This window comes from Cataglyphis hispanica, chromosome 13, assembly GCF_021464435.1.
Source record: "Cataglyphis hispanica isolate Lineage 1 chromosome 13, ULB_Chis1_1.0, whole genome shotgun sequence".
NCBI classification, from domain to species: domain Eukaryota; kingdom Metazoa; phylum Arthropoda; class Insecta; order Hymenoptera; family Formicidae; genus Cataglyphis; species Cataglyphis hispanica.
Window position 1 is genome coordinate 1,852,438 of NC_065966.1, and position 26,683 is coordinate 1,879,120.

General features: G+C 39.4%; 1 protein-coding gene across 5 annotated transcripts in view; it reads right to left on the reverse strand.

Annotated features, from left to right (window-relative positions):
- The window catches only part of LOC126854031 (uncharacterized), a 90,784-nt gene that overhangs the window by 18,402 nt on the left and 45,699 nt on the right, over positions 1 to 26,683 (reverse strand). For 3 of the 5 annotated variants that reach the window (XM_050600370.1, XM_050600369.1, XM_050600366.1), the window contains exon 1: positions 18,472 to 18,790. The exons of the other annotated variants lie outside the window; for them this stretch is intronic. The gene's annotated coding sequence lies outside the window, so the exon portion shown is untranslated. Of the gene's footprint in view, positions 1 to 18,471; positions 18,791 to 26,683 lie in introns of those variants that run through there. 5 annotated transcript variants of the gene reach the window in all.

The following is a 26,683-nucleotide window of genomic DNA, read 5'->3' on the forward strand; positions in this document are numbered from 1 at the left end:
TTCCGAATGCACCGCTTCCGCCGATGCTCTCTCGGCTGAGAGTTCAATGAACCGGTCAATAAATTGCGCGTCTACGATTCTCCCCGCTTTGCGCGCGCTAGGTCTTTCATACCCGGTAATTACGGATTCGCCGGTCGGCTAATGGCTATTTAGAACGGACCAGGCGTGATTTAACGTCGCGCTCGAGTATCTTGTCCTACCCGCGGCGCGGAGTACTTTTTCGTAAGCCCGCGATTTGCATCGCTCTGGAACTCTACAGAACGCTAACAGGCTCCGAGTTGATGGACTCGTGCCTGATGAGGGGGGCAAACGACCGGGATGCAACGGTGTACGCGATCATCTGGTTAAGACATTTTTCTATCATGGGGGTACGTTCGCCGCGCCCGCCGGCGAACGTGCGCGCTGAGCAATATATTATCCGAAGATTATGCGATGAATCTAATTATGAGAAGTGCAATTGCGATTTACGCCGGACGATTGCAGACCGCGACTCGCATACGCGCTATTTGCATGTTAATGGAACGAATAATAATAATCACGCGTGCAACAAGCGAGGGCACTGATACCGCGAATGCCATCTTCCTACTCGCGAGTCTCTATGCAGTTCGCAATTTAAAGCTCGATTTCGAAGAAGCAACGATGAAAAAATCGCGCGTATTTAATTTCGATGCGTCGCACAATGAAACGGTCTCACGGTCGTTATAAAATTCCGGTCAGTGTCGTGATGATAAAATGGATGATAAAAAACTTTCACCACGCTTACGAATTTGATCTGTAATCTTGTTATCCGGTGAAAAAACAATGGGTTCGTTATATCAGTACAATATGTGAATCGACCATCGTTTCTTGTCACGTCAAGGGGTCAAGACACTCGGAGCTCGTCGGCGAGGAACGCGACTTACGCGAGAAACTGCCTCGAGGCGAGAAGCGCGAACGAGGCAGGGAGGGAAATCGAAGAAACGGCGCGGGTGTAATGGGAAAGTCGATTACGCTGCCTGCAGCGAACGAAACGAGTCGTAATGAGAAATGATCTCGAGTTAATGAGCAGAGCTCCTCGGTTGACGAACGCGCGGCCGGTTACCGGCAGGGTAGGTAGGTACGCACGCAACGAACGCATATAACGCGGTTGCAATCGCCGAGGTGCGAACGCGGATGCGGAGTGGGAATGAACACCTGCGTATCGCGGGATGAAGGAAGAAAACAAACGCAGAGCGACGACCTTGGACTCGACCTCCCACGATATCGGCGGGAGTCCTATCGCGGGATAATTGGACTTTTATACGTCACCTTATTAATTTCAGCGCGAGGAGTATAGTTGCGGACGAAGGCAAGGTCGCGAAACAAGTTCATATTTCTTTCGTACCGGGAAGAGGCAGTGAAGCTATGCAACGTGAAATCTAATATGTTTTCAATTTACTCTGTTAAATTAAGATATAAACAAAAGATTAAGATATAAGTTGAAATAAGATTATATATATTTTAACATCCTGATGATACGTAGTTATGTTATATAGTTATGAAGAATTATAGTAAATACGATAGATGCATTTTATCTCGCATCTTCCTTTCACTATTGATATATCAAGACAATTTACGCAATTCAATTTGCGATAAAAAGCGTCGCGAGCGTCTTTCATAAGTATAGAGATAAGATAATGATATAGAATGAATCCAGGAGAGTTAGGGAGATTACACGGTCGATCAATGCGTCGAGGAAATCCTTCGCCGGCGAATCAGCTGTATCACCTTCAATCAAAAACAGAGATACATCTCGTAACGTCGAATCAATTTAACCGATCTGCGGATGGTGGCTTGAATTTTTTCAATGACTTTAATCTTGATTTTTACACTTACATTAAAACTTCGCCTAAGCATTCGTAATATCCTGTATCAGCAGCGAAATTACAGATAATTCGCGAAAGATCATCTCGATCTAGCGGTATGGAAAAAATTTCTTTCATCAGTAAATGATTCGCCTTTGCAATCGACACGACTGTGTGTTGTGTTGCATTCAATCCTCCGAGTTGCATTTATCGCGCTGAAGACCGGTTACAGAACTGCACGTAGTATAATCAATCTATAGGCGCGCTCCTCGACTCGTTCAAGAGCGATTCTTCTGATGCGACTGGTCTTGTAAAAATATCGATAAAAATTATAGGAAATAAAATTAGATTCGGAAATGAACAATTTATGATTAAAATCCGGGCTTTCTAAAATTTTTTCCTTTTTCCGAGAGCATGATTTCCTGAACGGGATTTAACGACGGGAAGAAGTGAGAGAGGAAAAGGATGGACTTGTAAGAACGACCGGCCCCGCCGGTGTACTGCCGCGATTATTTCATTGTCCGTTTCGGGAAAGGAATTTATGGCGTTGTATAGAGCAGATAAAAAAAAAAAAGATAATGTACATCCGCATCTGTCATCCTCAGGGCAACGGGTTCTCTCGTAATAATTATTTTAATAAATTTCTCCTGCACTCCATCGATTCTCTCCACGTTATGTGTCGGAGTTTCTTAATTTCAAATTATTATTAACATATCATTTCAATTACGCAATTATCCAATTACATTATGAGGCTGCTCTAATTATTTTAATGGACGACCGTCTTGTCGGGGCTAATAACTATCTACGTGATGGATTAAAGTAGGCGAAAGAAGAGCCTTGTATGTACATTCGTGAGAACGGCGCCTGCTACATTCTACCTTCTGTCCAACTCTATGCCGGATGCTCTTACGGTATGTACATCTCGCACACATCGTATACAAACATCACATCGTCAAGAGGAGCGATGAGTAGACCGCAAAAAAAAAAAAAAACAACCACGTGGATTAAAGCCAGAGCCATAAATTTTCCAAGACAGATATACGCTCGCAATAGCGCGCAATCAATTCGCGAGATGTCGGCGTTGCATCTTTAGTCTTGCACAACTAACGACACGCCTAATAACGCTTTCCTAGTTAGCGGTTCACGCTGCGCTTCATCGAGAGCGATGCACCTATTTTTCTCCTCGCTAATTGACTTAACGCCACTTGCGTTCTCTATAAATAATTATATACGAATAATCGTCAATTGTATACAGCTGTCCGATGCGTCTCGTACAAATGACTCGCCGTCTTTTTCTCAGAGAGGTTGAATGAAGAGATCGTGCAAGAGATATAAACCACGTTCCTTATTCGTGAGCTTTGAAACAAGAGGAGAGATCATAACGGTGTATACGCGAAGAGCCGAATCAGCGAGCTTAAGTGCTGCCTTAAAACGCAGCGAGACGCGGCGATGGGTGTTCAACGTGCAATTAATCAGCGATTTCCAAAGTGCGGTTGCACAATCATGACGTTTTCGAACGTTAGATTTCGAGCTCTCACCTCTTTACGACGAAGGTACCGTTATGTAAGAGAGACGAAAAAGAGGAGGAAAAACGGTAGATTTGAGCGCCTCTTTCTCCAATGGTCTCTTGATCTTTTTTTTTTTTCTTTATTTAGTTCTCCTCCTACACGTTATTTATTCATTCGATGGTTACAGGAAATGGTCCATCGCAATGGAATTTCTGCGGCTTTTGACGCGAGAAAAATTCTAACAATTCCGGAATCCAGATATCTTCGCGGCGTGAGATGTCTTTTTTCTATTCGTAGCGAATCGTCAGATTATTATGTTGAATTGCATTTCAAGGCGGAACGTTGCGTAGGTGCTTATCTTTGCGAGAATTAATGATAATATATGATGCCGGGATATTTTTATCAAATAAAATGTACAGCTTAATCTTGGAAGACAGTGCACATTGAATTACCCACATTTAGAGAAGATGAAGATATAAAAAACTGCACTTGCTTTATTCTAAAGTATGTGTATTATTAACTAATATTTCATCAATACTAGTAATTCACTCAAATAATTTTACAAAATGATCGTCCTCACTTTATTTAATCGTAAAATACCTGCTATGCATACTCGATTGACGAGTTAGTATTAAAAATTGTCCGCAGTAAGCGCGAATGCGGCCCTTATAATCATTACTGTGGGTATCTGTCAAAGGTACCGAGAGAAATATCTGCGAGGAAGGAGCATCGGCGCTTGTCGATCCCGCTGTGTATCGCCTTGAATGGGAAATAATCCACGCGAATCCGCAGTTAATGAATCGTTCTGCGACGAGGATTCCGATATAGCTGACGCGCCGTCACGCACGAGTATATATCGTGACTCGCGAAGGTAGCTATTACGTCGCTATGCTTATTTAATCGCAGACGTGCCTGGTGGCCGAGAGTCGACGTTGATACGTGGCGGTCGAACAGGATCGCTCTGATCTTTATTCTCGATCAATTCTTCCCAAGAAACTCGCGTATGTATATGCGGCAAATTAAATTTTTTGTGCACATTATTCTATGCTTTTTTAGAGTGAAAAAAAATTAAAAATATAATAAGATAAATATAAGTATATATATATATATATATTTTTTTTTTTTCAGGTAAAAACCAAATTTATTTTTTATCCAATATAAAAAAAATAAATTTTGATTTCCACGTGAAAATGTTTCTTTGTATAATTTGAAGAAGAGAAACGCGAGAATCGAGGACACGTGCTTTCTGTTCAGATTTAACGGGATTATATGATTTTTGTAGGCTGCCGCATATAGTTCACCTATAGCATTTACGATCGTTTCGTGCTATCGGCGCTTTTATGGTCAATGCTTGTTGTGGATTTCATGCGTGAACTCGACAACATGCAATGTTGCGGTGGAATGTGTAACGAATATAACTATTGAGGAAGTCCCTGCCGGATGGAAATTATGATTATCTCGAGAGTGTAATTGAAGGGGTGAATGTAACAGTTGATTGAATCAATACGTTCTTTCGAGAAACTTAGAAACTATGTATTAAAGATGAGGAAGTTTACCATGATGTATTTTATTACTTGCTTCATAAAGTTATAAAAAAGAAGATATATTTTTCTACATTTAATCTTTATTCTTAAACAGTTTTATTGAAACGGTATTATTTCATCTCTCTAATTGACATTAATGTACTTTTAATATCTAAATATTTCGGGTATCACGCTCATCATAAATATCCGATTTATTTCAAGATATGTAATTAAAAAATCGAAGAGACAGATATCAGGACAGATTCAGTATTTTATTTAGAATATTGAATAAAATGTAATATAAAATTATGTAACGTAATTTTCACATAGAATTATCGTAAATTATAATATTGAGGACCCACATTTTTCTTATATATAAATTAATAATTATTTGAACATTTTTAAATATATCGGATTTAATTGTTTTTAGTCAGAAGAAAGAAAAGATAATTTCAATTGTAAATGTGTACTCAAGTAGATAAATATTTAAGCAATATGGCAATGCTTCTACAAGATTCAATAACTTAATAATAAATTATATGCAATTAAAATGTAATTTCTACGCGTAATTATATTCTATTTTTATTTGTTTGTTTCGTGGAATTTATTAAAATAATTATGTTGCTGAAAACACGTACTCTCTCTATATCTCCTCTTTCTATGAACAATAGTTAAAAATAATTTAATGAACGGACGAGAAGGAGGAGGATTTTTAAAACACGCAACGGCTGTTCTACAAATTCAATCGTTCTTAAATTATACCCTTTGATGTCGGGGGTCCGTTGTTCCTCGCAGCTAATGAAAATAAGAATTATAAGTAATGAGGCAGAAAATAAAGAGGCTGAAGAACCTCGAAGATCGGCCGTACAAGCATACAGTCGAAAAAAAAAAGAAATTAAAAAATATCTAAACCTTCGAGAGGAGCCCTCAGCGAGGTAAGATGGGCTCTCGATATACCGACCAATAATAAGATGGACTACAGAAGAGAAATCTATGCGAGTTCTTTTCAAGATCGCGAATTTTTCACGGCAACATATACACAATACGTACGAATACAGTTACAATTTTTGAGACTCAGGAGTATGAATAATTAGACAAAATCCCCATTCTCATTAAATGTGTCATCACCGATACGGAGAGTTGCCGGAGAACAATGAAATCCTGCGAGCGCGATTCACGCAGGAAACCTCAACCGCTGTTTATTAACGGGGCGTCGTCGTTAAAGTCGCGTTAAAGTTAGCACCGATTGTTCGCTTTCCACACTTACGACTTACAGTTACCTACAAATACGTACGCGCGGAATCCAGATCCTTGATTCTCACCTGGCCCGCCTGCTGGCTTTTAAATCGTCGATCTCGGTGTAAAATTCATCGCGGAAATGACGGTAACGGTCTCGCGCCAACATAAATTACGAAATGATTCTGGCGACCGTGATATTGACTCCGAGACGTCTACGTTTCTACATCGACAGTGCCACTCTTTAACGTTTTTCTGACAACTATGTAGTATCGCGTGGAATTTATTCGATGCAGTTTATTAAACTAGCAAAAAAAATTTTGAGTGTATTTCTTAAAATAGTATAAAAATAGAAAAAAATATTATTACATACAATAAAATATATAATAAATATATATGTACAATAAAATATTAAGTTAAACAGAATCTACCGCGTTAATTTTAACAAATAAATTTTTAATATATCTTATTATAATTTTTTATAAAATTAATATAACTAAATTATGTGCACGTTTATCCATAAATAAGGAATAAAAATGAGAACCGCGCATCAGTACCGATTAATTAATTTAATAAGTGCTTGGTCATCGTATTGCGTGAAAATCATCGCTCGCGTGTGTGATATCAGTCCGCTCACGCGTAACACAAGAACACGTTTTAATTTTATATCTTTGCCTCCTCACCGTAATTTCGCGTCGGATTATCATGTATAAGGGGAAAAAAGTTGAGAGGTTACCGCGCCTATTTTATTTATATTTCCACGTTCCATCGCGCTGGAATCCAGACCAGGAAGTTTTCGCGATACGTCCAGGAAGTCAACAGCGCCTCGAGAGAATCGCCATTAAAAGCAGACATAAACTATGGGCGGGCAGTGCTCGATGCTGCAAAATGATGACAGCACGTTTTCTTACATCGCGACTCTAATTGTCATCGACTGGTATCGGTATCTTTGGCTATCATTTCGATCACACAAATAATCATTATGTAAATAACTCTGATCTAGCTACGACCGTTAATAAATAGAGTCCTGTATATCAACATTTTTTGTTTGTTTTTGAGATCATAACTAGTCACGTCAGTCGCAGATAAAGATGATTGATCGATTCAGATCATCAAATTATCGACGAGAAGAACAGTTTATTAATAATATTGCAGTAACTATATAAAATAATAATATAATAATAATTTTATCATATGCAATGTATAATATATGAATAATAGAAAACAGAGAAGTAAACATCGAAAATATATAATTATACAAAATTGCAAAAGATCTGAAATAATAATAAATAATAATATATGTTATAATAAAAAAATAATAATAATGTTATAATAATAAATAATAATAAAAATTATAAATATGTAAAAAATATATTAATCAAAAAATATATAAATTAGTGAAAGATGTCTCATTACGATTTGGAATAAATATATACGTTAATACATTTTTTTTTTATTTATTAATTCCAAACCAACGGTATCAATATCTAATTCATTCTTTTATGAGTCTCGCAAAGTTCCGTTTTAGCGGGAAGTCTAAAACGCAAGTTGTAGCGGCGTGTAACGAACTTTTTAAAGGGGCACGAAAAACAAGGTCGTATAGTTGTATCGAAGGCAGCCGGTGGTGGAATCGCCATGTGAAGAAGCAGGAAGCCATCGTGGCTAACTAAACGTATCTCTTAAACGATAATGGACGCGAACCATCGCCGAACATGTTCAACGATTTCACGGCGAATCGGGGAAGCGATAAAGATCCAACATGCCACTCTCACGCTCATTATCGCGAGATGATGCGCTCAACGTCAACTGGGATCGTGCTCCATTTAGAAACGAGTAAAAAAATCCTTGTATCAATATCAGGATCAAAAATCTATGCGTCAAACTATTCGCATTCTTATCCGCCGTGGATTTCGACGTCATTTCATTGCGATCTAGCGCGTCTCGTTAGGTTGGCGTCCAGTTGCGATGATATCACGCGGGATAAGAGAATGTTGGCGTACGCAAGATTCTACTGACAGTTCTCCTCTCTTCTCCTCTCCATTCCCCCTCATTGTGCTAGTCGGTAGAATATCGACAGACTCGCGGACATTACCATTAAAATCGTGACTAGCAATTTCTGCCTCTTCGACGAGGGCTAAAATGGGCCCCGCCGTCGTATCGATGATGCTGCTAATTGGAGTGTATTGACGCGGACAGTTTTTAGCCGCGGGGCAAAACCCGATTCAGGAAGCAACTCCCCGCGAGCATAAAACCCCGTCTGGTTAAAAAAAAAAACGAGCCAATTCGATTGAATTACTTCGCGAAATGCTTTTTGCGCCGTCCGGCACTCGACGAGTTGGCGCGTATGATTCTGGAATTTTTTTCAACAACGAGGATGAGCGCGATTTAATTGAAAGCGACGGCTGGCTGGATGCAATCGGCATTATCGCCAAGACCAGCTTGGATTGTCTCTCATTCATCAGCTGTCCATTTACTCGTCCGAGTTGATGCGGAATTATACTAATTCCCGCGGAGATGAAGAAACGGAGATTGCAATAGCGACTATATAACGGTCTTCTTACACGAGAGGCCGATACTCCGATGATTTTAATTTCGAATCGCATACGCATATTAAGAGCAAATAAGGGATTAAGAGCAAACGGTTATCGCTTCGCAATGGAACGCGCCGGTCTCTATCGCAACTGAAACCTGTTCGAGATATTAGACGCGACATCCCGTTAATCGTGATGTTCGTTACACGAGTATCCAGTATTGGACGTTGCTTTTAATCCGACAGCGACGTGCAATGTTCCCTACAAAGAGGCCGAGCGGAGAGCAACGCTCAGCAATGCTCTCTGCACGAGTAGCGCGACTCCGATTTGTTCGGCAAAGTAAAGAGCGCCTGATCGGGGGCGATACGCGAACCCCCGGTGAACCTCCAAGTCCTCCAACGGCGATGACTGACTGGAAGAGAGTGTAACGGTCTTCGAACCAAGAATCGAAGACGAGCGGTTACCGTTGCGCGGACCACAAACTCGGGACCCGGCAGATATCGCCTCTCTCCGTGCCAATGCACTTTGTCAGTAAGAAGCCGGCGAAGTCGTGTGCCGTGTGTTTGCTTTCCATTGCCCGTCGTTATTTTCGTTCCTTTGTCTCCCTATGCTTTGGTTACATAGGTAGAGTCGTGTGACCGCACACGCGAATACCTGATGATCTGAATATGGCTCGTGCGGCGCGATGCTCATCACACGAGAAATATAATAAAGAAGCTTCATTCGTCGGACTATAATAGAGGCACGGCCGGGTCACGTAACAGAATTTCTATTATAAGAGACCGTGCATAACTCGAGACATATATGTACTTGTTAATTAGGTTAACGGGTAACTCGACCATAAAAGCACGAAAAAAGAAGCACCTCTTCAATTGAGTTAATGAAATAAAAAATTGTCAACATGTATTAGAAAAAAAAATATCAAAATTATATAATTAGATATATATATAATTTTTAGATTCCAGAATTTATAGATATTTAAAAGTTTTTTATCATAGTCTTGATAATAATGTTTTAAATTTATTTCTCTCCCTTTTTACAGACTTACTATTTTTTGAAAGTATATAAAAAATAAAAAATAAAAAAAATAGTAAAAAAGTAAATAAAAAGTAGAAAAAAAATTAAAAATAGTAAAAAACTCATGTTCGAGATCTATGTCGATTTTGGCATTTATTTACTGCATATATGGTAGTACTATTCGTTAAAATACAGTGACTATAAACTGCAAGATACGTGACGCGTTTTGTACACGGTTACATGGCACTCAGCATCCTCTTTCGCGCCATAGTGTTTCATTATGTATGCCGAATCGCGCAAATTTGTCTAGATTCAACGACCGATACGCGCGATATAACTCGTTGGTTACGAGATAGGTGTAAATCTAACCGAACACCGCCTTTAAGTCGGCGATTCGATTATTCTCTCTGCCTTCCTCGAACGTTGGCGGATACCGTTGGCCGCGCCACAAATGCCAGGAAAGCGATATTTCTCAGCCATTGCGCGATGCAACGTGTTATCTCGCGCATGACATCGACACTTACTCAAATTGGTGCGAATTCTAAAGCCGTTAAGTAAATTAAGTGTGTGCAAGTTGGTCTCAAAATTACCACCGCTCTCGACGTCATAAACCCAAAAGTCGAAACGACTATCTAAGACTTTTCCATTAGTTTAATTTCTTTGTTATCTGATTAAATCTTTTATACGAATAGCGATTAAAATCGCGAATTACATTCCGAGAGTATTAGATAACGCAAAGTACTCATCTCACAGACGCAGATGTCTGACGCGAATCGATGTTTTAGATTAAACCTCTTCTTGCCAAGTTTGGAATTACAAAATGAAATGACGATGAGTCTCACTATTTCAATAAAATTATAGACGCGTGATGGGAATCTGTGTGTGTGTGTTTGACGAGACCGAAACGACTTCCTGGCCGTACGGGATTTATTAAGCCTCCCAAACGTTATCTATTCATGCTTTCGCGTGAATTTTTATAATGGTGTCAAACTTGCAAAATCTTAATTGCATTTTAATAAATTCCGTATGTATGCAAAATAAACGCCGTGCCCCACTTGCGAAACACCAGTTGCCCCGGGTGAGAGAAGCTCGCTTCCGCAAAGTTGCCCGAATACCTAATGGCCAGGGTGGCGACCATCGACAGGCTCTGGACCGATATTTGCGGTCGATCCGTGCATTCGCAACGAACGCTCGCAAACTGTCTTTGTCACCAACTCGGCCATAATTTATTTACAGCCCGGCTGCCCTCCATCTTCCGCATTCGTCATTCTCGACGGGAGAAGAATGGCGGACATTTCGTCCCGAGGTATCAATAAGACATTCCTCCGGCAACGTGTCGACTAGTTGTCGACGGGGGACACGACTAGTTCCGCCGTACAAACGATTACGAGATGAAAAAAAAAAAAAAGATTCTGCGGTCGAGGACCGCTAAGTACAGGCGGGTGAATGTGTCGTTCGGTTGGAGAAACACGGTACTCTTCAGAGAAAGAGAGAAAGAAAGAGAGAGAGAGAGAGAGAGATTGTCGTCTATATAACCGGGTCAAAGGCGTGTAATATAAATAATGCTCGATTCCCGCGTGTGCAATATTACCGGCAAGCGGGTCATTCCACTTTTCCAGTTATCCCCTATCATGCCGACTTGTAATTTAGCTTATATAACGTGATTCGCGAATGTCCACGGTTGCCGGAATCGATTACCGTGCATGAGAGTCGCGTCGCGAATCATTCCCCAGATATGAGAACTCGCAATGAACAAGTTTGCGTTTATAATTTATTCCCGCTGTCACAGCCATGCGGATCGATTTAATTTCCTAGATATAGAAGGCCGGGCGCTTTTCCGTGTTTATTTCTCGAATAACTGCTATATCTATTTTCAGACGTATAAAATCAATTTCCTTTGATCCAAACAACCTATTAAAAAAAAAAAAAGGAAAAAAGAAAAAACCTCTATTCCCCTCGCGCTGTCGCACGGTCTTCATGCTTCACGTCTCTCGATCATATATCTCCACCGACGACGTCGATGACCCCCTTTCGCGCCGCGGCTCGCTCCTCCGTACCGTTAATCGATCAATTTGCAAAGCGCACGCTTCGATCGAGTCGTGTAGTCGGGCACGTTGCCGGTTTTCCAAGATTGCAGGACCCGATCCCGGAGCGGCGTGTACGGGGCCTCACACTGATTATTACGTGTCCGTCTAATAGCCCCGAGCGAGCTTAAGCTTCGATATTGATGACCCACTAGCACGGTTTATTATCCGCTTCACAAAGTGAAGTTGCGATTAGTTCTTCCTTCGACCAAATGTCGTTTCTATCCGACTATATGACGGTACGCCATATGCATCCTTATATATGTGCGTATGTGCGTGTATGTAAGGCGAATGTTTCGCAGACCGGCGATGAAGCACCGTAACATACCGGAGATATGGACAATGGACACGAAGAAGTGTAAAAATACTAAAAATAATTCGTTTGAGAAAAATAAAAAAAAAGTTGGCAAAACCGATCCGTACTTATTTTTTTATTAGGGGAAAAAATTTTCAAGTTTAAAAAATCTCTTATAAACCAATTTCACGTATAAACGAGCAAATATTCGAAATTAAAATGACAAAATTTATATCAATTTTAATTTCTACGCAATAAAATTCGGCACTTGATCGCGCAGAAATAGAAATATCAATTTTAGAAAGGCGATTTTGACATTTTTCTCTTCTAATATATTGAATAAATTAATATCTGTAATTAAAAAATTTTTAAGACGGCGGTTATCGCAAAAAAACAAATATTAGCTCTCGTATATCACCGCTTCCGTTTGACGACATTTAAGCACCGATATTAAGAAGCGCGCACCGAACGACGCGGGGCAGCCGTGCGTTATTTTTAAACGCACGAAAGCAATTAGCGTTTAAGCGCAAAAGCGCATCAGCGGAGGAATGCTCCGCGAGATAAAACAAAATCATTATGTTCCGACACTTAACGTGATACGCGTATTCGCGCACGATGTACGCGTTGCGTTACGTTGCGACGCGATGCGTGGAAGTGACCGTCAGGAAGTGGCTTTAAAACGTGCCGAGCGTTTAGTAATAAACGTCGGCCAGTTTCGTGTCGTTATTTTCCTCACGAGATTCGTTCGCTCTTTACGCATACCGTACGCACTAACTTACACGCGTGCGAGAGCCTTGACCCGACACCGGTCTTACTTCGAATAAAGCGTTCACGTGTCAGTTTGCGATCGCGAAATCGTTTTATTATTAATATTGATAAAGATTCATTTACGAATTTTTTTATAAAATCGTTTTGAAAAAATACCGAAAATTCGTATATTAAATTTTATATTTTATAATAAATTTTATATTAATTTTATATTTTTATATAATTTAGAATAGCAATTTGTCGTAGATAAAATAGATAAAATTATAGATAAATAATTAGTAGATAAAATCTAGTAAGAAGTATGCGGAAAAATTATATACATAAATGACGAGATTACCGGTATTTGTGTTACTTGATTCTTATTTCGATTATTTTAAAATCACAGCACATATCGGTATATAACTTTTATACCGGTTTTAATTTCCGATATAATCTACGAAATATCTCTGGCTGCAAAAAATCTCGTGTATTGTATGTCGATAAAATACAGATTCGTCGCGAATTGAAAATTCACTTATCGGTTCGTATATTTGTACGATATTACACATCCGTGGAAACACGCAAGGATTTAATCTCCGATAAGTTTTATTATTCCCAATACGTTTCGCGTGCCACTTGGGAGAGTTAATTTCAAGGTTCGTTCTATGTGATACTTCCTGCGGAGCCAGATGGACGCGAGCACCTGCATAGAACCGAGTAGTCAACCGAGATATAACTTGTTTGAGCACGCCGTAACTTCTGGACGATTCTTTCCACGGTTATTGGTCTCATTCCTCTACCTGTGTTAAGCGCATAAGAGCAGTTGGAATGACTCACGATAGGCATATATATCGCAAAAGCGAGCCTCTCTCATCTTCATGCGTTTCAAAGATGCAAACACATCGCATTTCGAAATCTCAGAATTTCGCCGCGAAAGAAGCGCTCACCTATAATTACTTTAATAAGACAGGATATCATCTTCGAGATCTCTAACAAGATTAAAGAAAAAGTAAACGGCGATTTCCTTCCGCCGATATAGCGTCAGTCGTTCTTTTAAGCGATGAATCGCCAGGATTACGCTACAGTTGGGACGCAACTAATTTGACTTCTACTCCCGGAGAGCTCAGAAGAAGATAATGTGAATTCACATACTGCGATCCTGTCTACATGCGTCGTGTCTACAGGAGGGAGAGCGGTGGATGGAGAGATGGAAGGAGCGTGCGCGTGAGAGTTAAACGGAGTCTTGGTCAGGGCCGTTGGCAGCTCGGGGTCAACGGCCAGGCGGCGCCTGCCTGCGAGAGATTCTCCATCGGTCGAACGCGAGATAGTGGGGCAGGTCGTGCCTTGGAACGACGTCGAGGAAAAAAGGAAAACGGAGATAAAGAACACGGAATGAAAAATACACGCACATTCGGACGTAGCGTCGCGCGCGCGAAAAATTCATTCTTACGTCTTGGAGGCGTCTTCAACGACCCCGTGGAAAATATGTATACTCCGCGGGGATAAGCGCGTGATTTGCGAGCAAAGTTTAATCACGCACGACGGCCACGTAAATCCTCGGAATTAATCTCGCGTGTGTCTGAAATTAATCGCGTGTAAATGTATTCTCGGACGTAGACCCGGGCAAATGCATCATTAATGATGCACGTCTCCGAACATCTGCGAGGATTTCTGAATTATTATTGTCTCATTTGTTCCATATCCTTCTAGACACTTTACACGTTGCCACTTTGTTCCGTTCCTCGTAATATTTTATTTTTCAATACTTTAAATACTTAATACGTGAAAAAAAAATTTCAAGAAAAATTTGTCCATTAGGTTAATAATTCTTGATTTTAATCGCAAAAATAATATGTCCTCTAGCATGCTCAATATTATAAAGAGCTTCGGATGATGTATGTGACTCATGATAAAATATAAAATATACGCGATCGTTATTAAGATGCAAAAAAATATTAATCGCATTCGTTAAAGGCACTTCTCCCTCTCTCTCTCTCTCTCTTCCTCTCTCGAGTTTTTACTTTAGCACAAATGTATGCATACGATAAAGCAAAAACCGATCTCTCAGTCGGCGAACATCGGAATGATGACGATGATGATGAAGAGAAGCGAGCTGGTCACGCCGCAGTGACTTTGCACCTGAGAAATGAAGTTCTCCGTCCGAGGGTCCACCCTTTCCTCGTTTAAATTGTCTATTGTCGCGATCTCGCGTACGTTAATGGGATTTTGATATCGGGTTCTCAATGCCCGAGAAAGAGCAATTCCGAGAAATCAGGATATCGTGCCAATGATCGAGGAGCCAAGGTGCATCACTCGAGCACACGCTACTCGAAGGTCGCTCGGCGCAATACGATGCAATTGCATGGAATCATTCGGGGCAGTCGGCCAATAAAACCGAGCGCCAACCGGTAATCGTGCGCAAATGGAGTTTTCTACACAGACGTTATTACGAGAAAACGTAATAACCAGAATAAATTGAGCTATACTAATAAGCGCAGTGCGGTAGTGAGAAGGTACGGTGGCGAGAAAAGCTATATGATAAAGAACGCAAAAGATGATTGCGTTATAAATATGAAGGAAACTGGCGGGATATATCATGAAAGGAAGCAGTTATAGTCAGTAAAATAAAGTGTATAGTGTGTGTGTGATAATAAAAATGCAAAAAATTCATGTACGCTACGATAATGAAGACATTGTTACATTTCAAAAGAACTAGGCAATGAACATTTGAACGGCACACTGATTAACAGATATATTGATAAATAGAAATATATCGGTGAATATAATTGGAGATTTATTTTGAAATCGCTTGTCTTTAATTTCGAATATTCCGTGCTGACAATGAGTAGTCAAGCATCGCTGAATTTTACGGTTGTTAGGGTCTAAATTATATAAGAAAGCACGCATTTTTCGAAAAAATACTCATTAGTAGTCCAGTAATTATCAACGTAATAATAATTTTAAATCAGTAATCTACGCAGTAGTATTTGACGATAACGTGGAAATAAAACGTGAGAGGAAAATGTAATATACGATCAAAATTGCTATGCATAATAGAATCGTCGGAAAATGTATCTAGGAACAATTTTCATCTCCGCGTTAATCAAGATCATGTAGATTATAGCACGCGTTACACGTAGATAATTAAAGCGCATTTCATAAGTAATTAAAACACATTTCCACAAGTAATTGCGGCTACTTATTAAAGTCGCCTAATGAGAAATGTGAATTTATAATTATACAATGCTTAAGTTCATTGATCTCTATTGATGATAACATTGATAACATTGATTTTATAATATTCTACTTGAATTATTTTTTCCACTTTGCATATCTTATAGCTTATAATTTGTAAACTAATAAACTTAAAATATATTGAAGCAAAGATGAATGCAAATTTTGTGAGGTCTTGTTAACTGCTATTAACTGAAGCTTAAACAACAGATAATTTTACGGTTTCTTTCTTTGCACAGAATATGTAAACGTCCAAATGTCCAAACGCTGCAAAATTTTATCACACTCTCGTCACGTCGCTCGTACACGTAACATGAAACATCTGCATAATTCATCGAATGCCTATTCTTCGAGTACAATATACGATATTGTGGATGAACATTTTTATATATAATTCCTTTAAAAGTGATACAAGCCACAAATCAGCATATTGTGACAAATGTCACTCTTGTTTCTTCATATTTTTTTCAGGAAGCATATGGAATAATAAAATTAATATTTAAAGAAGTACCAATATACTCTGAGCTCAGAATCATATAAAAAAATTGTTTTTTTATTAAAAAAAAATATTATATGACATTCTAAAAAATGGTGTACCATTTTTCAGAAAGAAATGATTTATAAATTTTGTATAAAAATCTCTTCCACAATGAAGAGAATACGGAAGAGATGTTATGTTTCCCTGGCATTGAACTCTCTGAATTGAATGGATTAACTTTGACGTGAAAGTACAAAATTGACAATGAAATTCTCACAATTGCTCTGTAAATAATTAAAAACTTTAAACGAATTTTTAATTCATAATTAATATTATATCTGTGTGAATATAAAGTTATACAATATTTAGTTAGAAAAAATAATTTTCTATTAATCGCAATATATTATCAAACATTTGAACTTTTTCTCCGTGCACTAAATATATTTTCCTTCGGCGTAATTTTAGATTCACGTTCTACTAAAAAATGCTTATTTCACGAGCGAGTCCCTAATTTACACTGTTTCTTGACTCATAGACTGGAGGTCGACGGACTTGATACACGGACGAACGAACGGGAGGTACCAGCATGAATATTCGGGACACGTAGGTCGAATATACGAAATTGAAGGCTTAGCACTTGTGCTTTCTTATTTTAGAAAGGAACTATAGGCGCTATTTATTATAATTTTCTTATAAATAAATTATAGGTAAAGTTCAAATAATTGTCAATGTATATTAAATAGACTATATAAAAAGCTCAGCATAAAAATACAATCGTATCGCAATTTCAAGTCTTCGGATATTCATTTTCTCGCGTCCAACTAAAAATAATCTCTTCGACCTTGAAGGGCTATTCCATTTGCGGCATCGCTCTTTCTCTCTCTCTCTCTCTCTCTCTCTCTCTTTCTTTCATTCGTTACGCGAGCGCAAGGTTAATCTCTGAACGCGAGGCGAATCAACTCCGTGAACGAGACCGAGAATCGAGCAGTGCGTATACGCGTCACACGCCGCTTAAGAGAAATGAGTTTCGTTTTCGCGCCCTCAGCTACAGCCTACGCGTACTCGTGTTTTAAAAAAATCGTACCTCTTTCTGTTAGCTCGCGATATGCAACAATAATCCTTTGAAGCTACACAAGTGCATTTTGTACGTATATGCGGGATTCTAACGAAGGAATTAATAACATACATCCCTTTTTGAAAAATATAAATATACAGAGGAGAAAACATGCAACAATGATGCATCATTGGACGTTGAGGAAGATTTCAACATTGCGTTAGTTCGACATGTACCATGTACCACGGTAAAGTACAAGAGTATTAATCATCTCATTCTTAAGAGACGCGAAGGATATCTTTCTTTCTCTTTCTCTCTCGCGAGGGACGTATTTCTCGTGTGCTTTTATAACATCCGCGTGCTATTACCGCGGTTGTTCAACAGCTACGGCCCTGACTTTGAACCGAGCTCTCACCGTGGGAATGGCTGCCGCGAAAAGTGTCGGCGATCGGCGTGAAATTTATATTTTACACCATCAGGCGCGGCGATTCTCCCCGTACCTCTTACTCGTGAATTTATTTCCAAAATATTTGAACAATGTAATTCTCTCTACTCTCTGTAAATTACATGTATTATTATTTGATTCCACCATATTTCGAAGCACTGATGATATAATATCCTCACTGCTACCACGATAGATACGTCGCTATTCAAAAGCGAGCAATTCAAAGTCGATCGATTGAACGAACGTTCCACCTACATTAAGGCACCGCCGAGGAGGTCCTTCGCCGTGAACTTTCGCACGTTCTCCAGACGCTATCACTTCTCGACATCTCGCGACCCGAGACCCGGGATCGTCGAGCGATCCCTCATCCGGCAGGCTTCTCACCCAACGAACCCATTTTTTGGTCATTGACACTGTCAACGTCGAGGTACCTCGCCGGCCGTGCCTTCCGCGACACTCTTCGCACCAGAATTGACAGCACGAAAATTTCACGTACCTTGACCGGCTATCCACAGACACCGCGATCCCGGATTCCAAGTTCACGCTCTCGTTCTCTAATCACTCGATAGTTCTAATCACTGGTATTACTGTTTTTTTTTTTTCCAAACTTTATCGAACCCGCAAAGTCTCTCGTTGGCAGAGATATCGACGACGTGTCGATAAGAAATCTCTCCTCCGCCAAGATACCGGGCCGATCACACGCGACTTAAAACACTCGGATGTCCGATCGCCTTTGATATAGGTAAGGAGAAAAAAAAAGAGACGCTCCTGTTGACTGGACTGTCGGCACGGCTCTGTCTTCGAGGCAGCGCATCCGCCTGACTTTATAAACCAAGCTGGCCGAGTGGTGGTCGCGGCTGCTTGCCGCTTATAACTGGAGAGCGATTGGAGAAGGCCGGTTAAAGGCGCGAGCGGATTGGCCCGCGGATCTAGCGGTACCCTGGCTCGATCCTGGGGGATCGGTTGCCTCCGCGGAGCCGCGGTGTTTCAATGCGCCTCTCCTCCTACAGCCCGGCTAGTTACTCGCCGTAATTAGGGAACAGTGACATTTTACCGTTTTTCCCCTCTCTTTCTGTCGTGTCTCCGTTCGCCTCAATCGCGTTATCGGCCGACCGATGATGATCGCGACGAAAGAAAAGTCTGGCTTTGCTACGCGCCGGGCACACGGATTAGATATAATGACGATTGAAATGTGACGTGTATATATGCGAGGAGGAGAATCAATTTCAAATCATAATATTTCTATAACTGTTCTTTCGACTCAATTCAATATTTCTTCGAGATAGTAAAAAAAAGGTTCGTGCTCACGACCGAGACATAGGTTTCCTAAACTAACAAACCGCTATTTCTCGACGACTGGCATTTTATTAGAAGTGATAGAAGAGATGAATTTTTGTTTAACTAATTTATTTGTCAAAAATATATATAGTTTGATTTTTTTTTAAATATATTAATATATGTTAAATTGATTTGTAAACGAGAGTTCTCTTTAAACTTGAAAGTATTTTCTCTGTGACTTTCATCAACGATTTTAAATAACAAATATTAAAAAACAAAATATATTTTTATAAGTGAATTTCGTGTTTTGCATTTAATTAAAGGTAGACTAAAAATCGAATTGTAAATAAAAAAATTTTTGCATTCCAATGTCTTAGAAATGCGCGGTAGAGAAAATTTTCGGCAATTTTGACGTTTCGTGGAAACCGCGCACGACAATATTTAACTTGCGCTAATAATATTCATCGTTCGTTAATGGGCAACGTTTATAACGAATAGTCACGCGGAAATCGGCATTCAAATAAATCGAACAACGCCAAATGAACGTGCCTCGATGGCTCGCGCTGCCGCGAACGTATAATTTCAGGCGAGCTATAAAGCGGCGTAGAGTTCACGGTAGCATCGCGAGTACTGCATTTTTCCGAGGCGTCGCTAGAGAGGAAGAAACTCGTAACTTCGCCATCCTATGCAGCACCGTATAAACGTAATGGCAATGGCAGTCGCGTCGGATAGTCAGCCGTCGATCTGCGAGGCTGTTATCCACAAACTTGAAGGAGTCGATGAGATTTACGGCGATGGAATGCCGACCGAAACAACTATCTACTCCCTTCAAATCTTGGAGAGAATCGTGATTCTCTAGCCAATTTGAAATAAATTTTTTTCGAACTGTAAGCTATGATACATCCTTCAGTGAAATATTCGACTTTAAGAAAAATAATCTTTAGATTTATGTCAAAAACTTGAAATAAAATCATATATAATTCATACATTTTTAATGTGTGATATATTTTTTTTTTTGTAGACGTGCATATTTTATCAATGTCTCAGGTTATAGTTTTTAAGGCAGGACGTTACATATACTCATGGCGGATGCCATAACTTATTTTTGGAGGGTCGTGTTATGTCGAGACGCATCCTTCGCGTTGCCTCGCTTTTAAGCCGGAGGGCCGATTAATAGCAGGACGATCTTGAATTTACGAGCGCACGTTGAACAGCGTATCTGGTTCACGAAAACTCTTAGGCGTACGATCGTTAGGCGGGCGAAATTTACATCGTTACACGACCGCAAGAATTGCGAACATTATAAGCCGTATCGATGACAAGGGATCAACTTTTACGAATAAAAGAAAGCATCGTGTTACATCCATTCGAATGGATTCGTTAAAAGCGGTCGATTTTATGCTTGAAATAACTGTAAAGACTGGTATACCAATCGAGAAAGCGCTCTGATACGGCCGTAAATTATGCCACTTGTTATTGCTTAATATTGCCATTAAGATTAGATCTGAGAAAACTTAATTGAAATTAAAAACCGTCTGTTTTTTCAACGACTGTGCAAATTAGCGGACGCGAGAGTGCAGATCAAAGTAAAGATACGACTTTAAACTTCCGCAATGAAATGCGAAGAGGCGAAAACATCTTCGTTTTAACGAAAGTAATGGCGCATGCCGTTAAATAGATAATTTTTATTTATATTAATATTTATCGGACGAACGATTGTCATAACGCGCTCGGGAAAAAGCTAAGAGTTTATTATTATATTATATCTCAGGCACATATTACAGAGCCGTGTGTTATGAGGATGTTGTTAACAGCTGCAGGGAGCAAAGAAACTCTGCGAACAATATTGCAGACACGCTTTACCCCGTTGGCCAGAGTTCTTTTTCCTAAGAAAATCTCGAGGAGCAAATTGAAGATCCTCGGCTTTAATGCCAGTCGTTATACACACGCGAGCATCGTTACCGACTCGCACGGGAATTGTCAAAGGAAAACCGAGGGAAACCAACGCGAGTTCATGTACGTTTCCACGGGAGGTCGACCGTGTTCACTGGAATATCATTCTAATTGCCTAAGTAGGACAGAAGGCTAACGAAAGATATAGATTTAAAAGAAGATAGCACAATTACTCTCATAATTATATAAAAGAGAACAAATAATCACACAACTCACACTTTTATCTCTTACGATGCGATCTCGTGGATCCGAGCTGCGAAAGCAATAATAAAGCATCCATGGATCCACATTAGTCAAGTTAGTCATTCATTGGAAGAAAGATAAACACGCTAGGGTCTCGTTAAAAAAGTGAATGGCACTTTCGTAGCAAACGAATCAGGCCACAGGAAAATAATAAAAAATTTTTAGTCAAATTGTGATTTAATAGAGGAATTTATGGATTAATCGTGGATGCTACCATCATTAATTCCTCAATTTCTATCCTTTGTTATTTCCTTTCTTGTTTTTTCCTCCTTCCTCCAAGCTTAAAAATTTTTTCTATCTTTCTCTTTTATTTGATTTCTTTTTCTTTGATTTATCTATACAGATATCTTTTGTAAAAACAAATATGCCGATTGTATAATTATTAAAGACAGAATACCCTAATAATGGTTGATCTCTTCTTTAATGAGTACTTCAACGCAAAGATCATATGTTCGAGACTTGAATAAATATAATTAAATGTATTTGATGAGTTAATGCGTTTCAATAGAGGTTTGATTAGAAAGTTAACTAGGAAGTAAAAATATCGAGATTTAATAAAAATTAACGATCCTATTTTGAAAACATAAATTGTCGGCACGATTAAAGAATCGCGCGATCTGTGACGAGTTACACGGTCGCCAACGCGGGCATCGACCATGAAGAGAACCGTGTAAGAGACCAACAACCGAAAATCAGCGACGTTGGTCAGTTTAAATGCCTAACTGTAGTGTTTTATGCTCGTTGATCTAGCGCGCGTATCATATGGGTGCTATGTAAATGGGCATTCCTATAGATCAGGCAAAGTTAAAGTATCTAACTGTAGAGTTTCATAGTTCGCTTGCTCTGCTCTAAAATGCACACCTACCCATCTTCTATTTCGGCGCGAGAAAAAGAGAGAAAGAATTGTTATCCCTTTTTTAACGAGAATATTAATGTACATGATATTATGCATACTAATCATTTATCAAAGTCTTTTAATTGCGATAATAAAGAGGGTCGTATAATCGACTTGAACTAAAAGTATTTATGCAAAGATCTGTCTTTGGCTATAATTTTCGCGAGGAGTGCTTCATAAAATATCCATGTGGTTTTTAACGCCTCGTACGGTCAAACGATGTTAAAAAAAAAAGCAATAGAATCGCGATGAAATTACTGCAATAAACCATTTTCATAAGCTTAGGTCATAAATATTGCAATGGTATAAGAAAGATGTATAATTTTTAACGATATAATGACTGCCTAGTTTGTCATACGTAAACGTACGTTGCTTTAAATGATGGGCAAAAAACGAAAACCGTTAAAACGAAACTCAAATTATATTTCTATAAAATCAACATTTTACAACTTCTGATTCATAATTTATTATATAAAGGAGTAGTATATAAAAATCAATGTATCATATATTTTATTTTTAGTTTAAAAGTTTAAGATAAAAATATTTATATCTAGAAATATTTATTAATTATTCTCTATTATAGATTGCATCACAAAATGTTTTAATAATATTGTTTCCAATTATTCATTAAACATGATTTTTTTTTTAAATAAATAAAAATTCAAGATTTAAAAATTGATTTAATACATTATTAAATTTGATCTGATAAATAAATTAATCGGACCAAATTTATATCAATGTTGCTAAGAAATAAAAATATATAATAATTACTTTCCTTCCATTTACAATCCGTAAACAGCATCTAAACTATTAGGATAACAATTGTACATCGAACACAATTATTATTCTTCTCTAAGAGAAGAATGCAGAGAGCTTTCTTTCGTGAAGGCTACCGTAAAAAATTTTGCTCTCTCGTGTAGAAAACTCTGAATAGTTTCATTCTCCGATACTTGATAAAACATGCAAGATTCTTCGGCCGTCGTAGTAAGCTACATTAATAGCTCATTGTGTAAATGCATTCTTCCACAGCGGCTGCGCATCGGGATAAAGAGACGCGTTTATCCGCACGCGATCATATTACCCCGGCGCGAAAGTATTACGCGCATTTTACTTCGGCGAAAGGGATCAGGCGGCCGTGTTACGTCTTTCTCAGCCCGGCCGTGTCCCGTCGATCGTGCGAAATTATTCCCGACGATGATCCAGGTAGGCTAACCGTGGCGCGTTTGGTGCTTTACGAGCTTGTCCCACGCGGCTTGTGTGCACATATGTGGGCGTAGAAAGCGCGCCTTGCCAGGTCAGGAAACGGCAGCGTGTGTGGCGGCGGGCTTATTGCGGGGTTAACTGCGGTGCCCTTCGAGATTTTACGACCGTCCTCCGCCGCGTAGCGATCGAGTTTTAAATGAATTGAGAGAGGGAGGGAGAAAGAGAGAGAGAGACGAGAACTCCGAAAAATTAGATATTATTGCAAGAAATAGATTTAGTTATTTTCTTTACTCGCGCATCCGCCTTAAAATAAAACGCTTGTTTACGCGTTGTTAGCTGCAGATATTATACGCAACCCCACCCTCCCGTTGCTGCCGCCAAGTCATTAGACGTTACGGCAAAAACTGTAATACTCGCGAGGCGTCACCTTGAACAGGCGCAGCGTAGCGCGAGTGCAACAGCCGATGCCGCCACGCTCGTTAGGATCGGACATTACTGCCATTGTTGTTGAACCCCGGGTTCACGTTTGATTCGCTCGATCGTTCGCCGACGCGAGACGTGCGAGACGTCGAGGAAGCGAGCGTCGGAAGAAAAGGCGAGACTCTTCAGTCACGGCTCTATGATCCGCGAGACGCTTGAATTCTCGAATGCTCACGCATTCAGGTATGTTTCAGCGGCTCGAGTTATTATTCTATTCATAACGTCTATTTATCCGCATCTCATCATCGTCTATTCATTTTACATTCTCACCTCTCATACGCGCAATACTTGCGTAATTTAACAATTGAAACTCGTGTGAAATTAATGGAGTTAGAGAGATCAATATGAAAAAATTGCGCTAAACAAAATTTGCCAGCTGAATAATATAAGATTTAGACGATTCAAAGTAATAATGCTGTAATGGAGTTGTCAGATAATTAAGATTCGAAACGACCTTCTTCCACGTTCATTCTTAGCACCTATTATCAATAAGAAGAGATCAAACTAATTGAATTTATTAAAGTTCGCTGAGAAAAAAAAAGACAATCTAATCTAGCGAGAAAGCGTCAGCTTCTTAGTTTGATAAACTATCCGTCCAATACCTTCCCTCACGTTCCTTCTCTAACGCCTTCCTGGACATTTAAAATAGAATGAGTATATATAGTTCTTATCATTAGGAGTTATAGTTGATTAAAAGCGGTGCCTCGCGATGCAATAAACTCGCTCTGCCCTGGAATGGGTCTAACTAGTACGATTTATCACGCATCGAATCCATATTTGAAATTACCAGGGAATATACCTGGATCATATATCGTTGTCAACAACGCTGTTATTGTTGTCAGGTGCTCGCGAGCACGGAAAGACGATGGGTAATTGAATTTATAACGCTCGCATCGCGTTTTGATTTGTTGCATCTACGCCGGGAAGGTCTCTCAATTTATATAAGATACGAAATGCATCTTTAATTAATGCGTTATGTACGCGATCTTTATCTCCTTCGCGACACGAACTCTCGCCTAGCTATCCTACGTAGCTGCAAATCGTTGAATAGAATGAAGGGAAACATGAGAAATTCCGGAAATGTGTTGCAACAACAGGCACTTTAGATTGGGATATGATAGAGTAATCGACTGCGCTCTATCGCAATTTGATAAGAATCGATTTGCCGTTGAGTTTAATATCGACTTGCCCGTCAATTCTCACGCTCGCGTCTCTCCGGCGATACACGATCCGAGAAGGACGTTTCGAAGCGATTGCCTGCTTTCTTCCGCGAGTCGAGGAGGCCGCGAATAATCGGAAGTAGCGCGACGACGGCGCCGCTTCCTATCGCATCGTGACGTGAATGATATTGTGCTTTTTTGTCATCCGGTCAAAATGATTCGTTCCGCGCGGCGAATCGCGCCATGCCTGTCATTCCAGGCGCCCGGAAACGAAATACGTTTCTCTCATCTCGTACAAATAGCACGAGCGATCAATCTCTGCAAAGCGCGACTCGTTCCTCTCTCTCTCTCTCTCTCCCCTTTCTTTTTGCGCTTTTATAAAATTGGGACGAGATTATCAACGGACCAGATAGATAGCCCATCAGTTTTTCGGAGCACGCCCCCCAGTCGACTCCACGATTGGATTCGCTCGATGTGTGCCGATACCGTTAGATAACAGGGGACACCACACGAAATCCTAGACACGAAAGAGGTCTTTACAACGGGAATTTCCCGGTAAGAAGTGTGTGGGTTATCGATAAGACGGGAGATATCACCGAAGGGATCCCGAGGGTTCGCTTGTGTTTAATTCGCGATTGTATGTTACGTTTCGTTTTATTGCGCGTCAGATCTCTGTAATGTTATCATCTCGTTTTAAGAGAATATAATTGACTTCAATATAATTGACAAAGCGAAAACATGCCACGCTCTCGATTGCTTCATGAGATGACGCGAGGGTAAAAATCTATAAATGTAAAGCTGATTTCATGGGAGGGAAGAGAAATTTAATGTGAAATTGATGCGCAGGTAAGGTCAGGTGTATGTACTACCATATCATACTAGAATATCGCTTTTATAATCCTTCCGCTACAAAAGGCGATGATAGTCAACCGTAAAATTACATCCTTAGTCAGCTGAGGAGTCGCTTTACAAGCTACGCTTTAGTATATATATATATAATACATTGCAGGTTTGTAAGAAGCGGGATATCGTTTTTAATTCTTCCGCTATTAAAATCAACGATGATAACCAGATATCTCCCAACATAATTCTTGCAAATCTTTTCATAGAATTTAATAAGTAAAAAACGATAAATACAAAAAATAAAAAAATTTTTTAATATAATTTTAAAAATATATATTTTTTTTTTATTAACGTTATGAAATATTTTTTTTTTTAATCAAAAAAAGTTTAATGTTGATAATAAAAAAGAAAAAATTTAAGTGTCAAAGAGTCAGAGTATTAATTCTCTTATTACAATGGATTATTTCAAAATGTTTCTTTATTCTTGCTTTATGTAGATCAGTTTTATTTTATCGTCACCTAGTAAATTAAAATTCTATCCTAATATGATTTTATTTTAATCTTTACATTTTACTTTCTCTAGTCTATCTGTCTGTCTGTCTATCGCACAAGCTGATTTTCGATAACAACTGTCTGTATGGCGTGATTGCAGA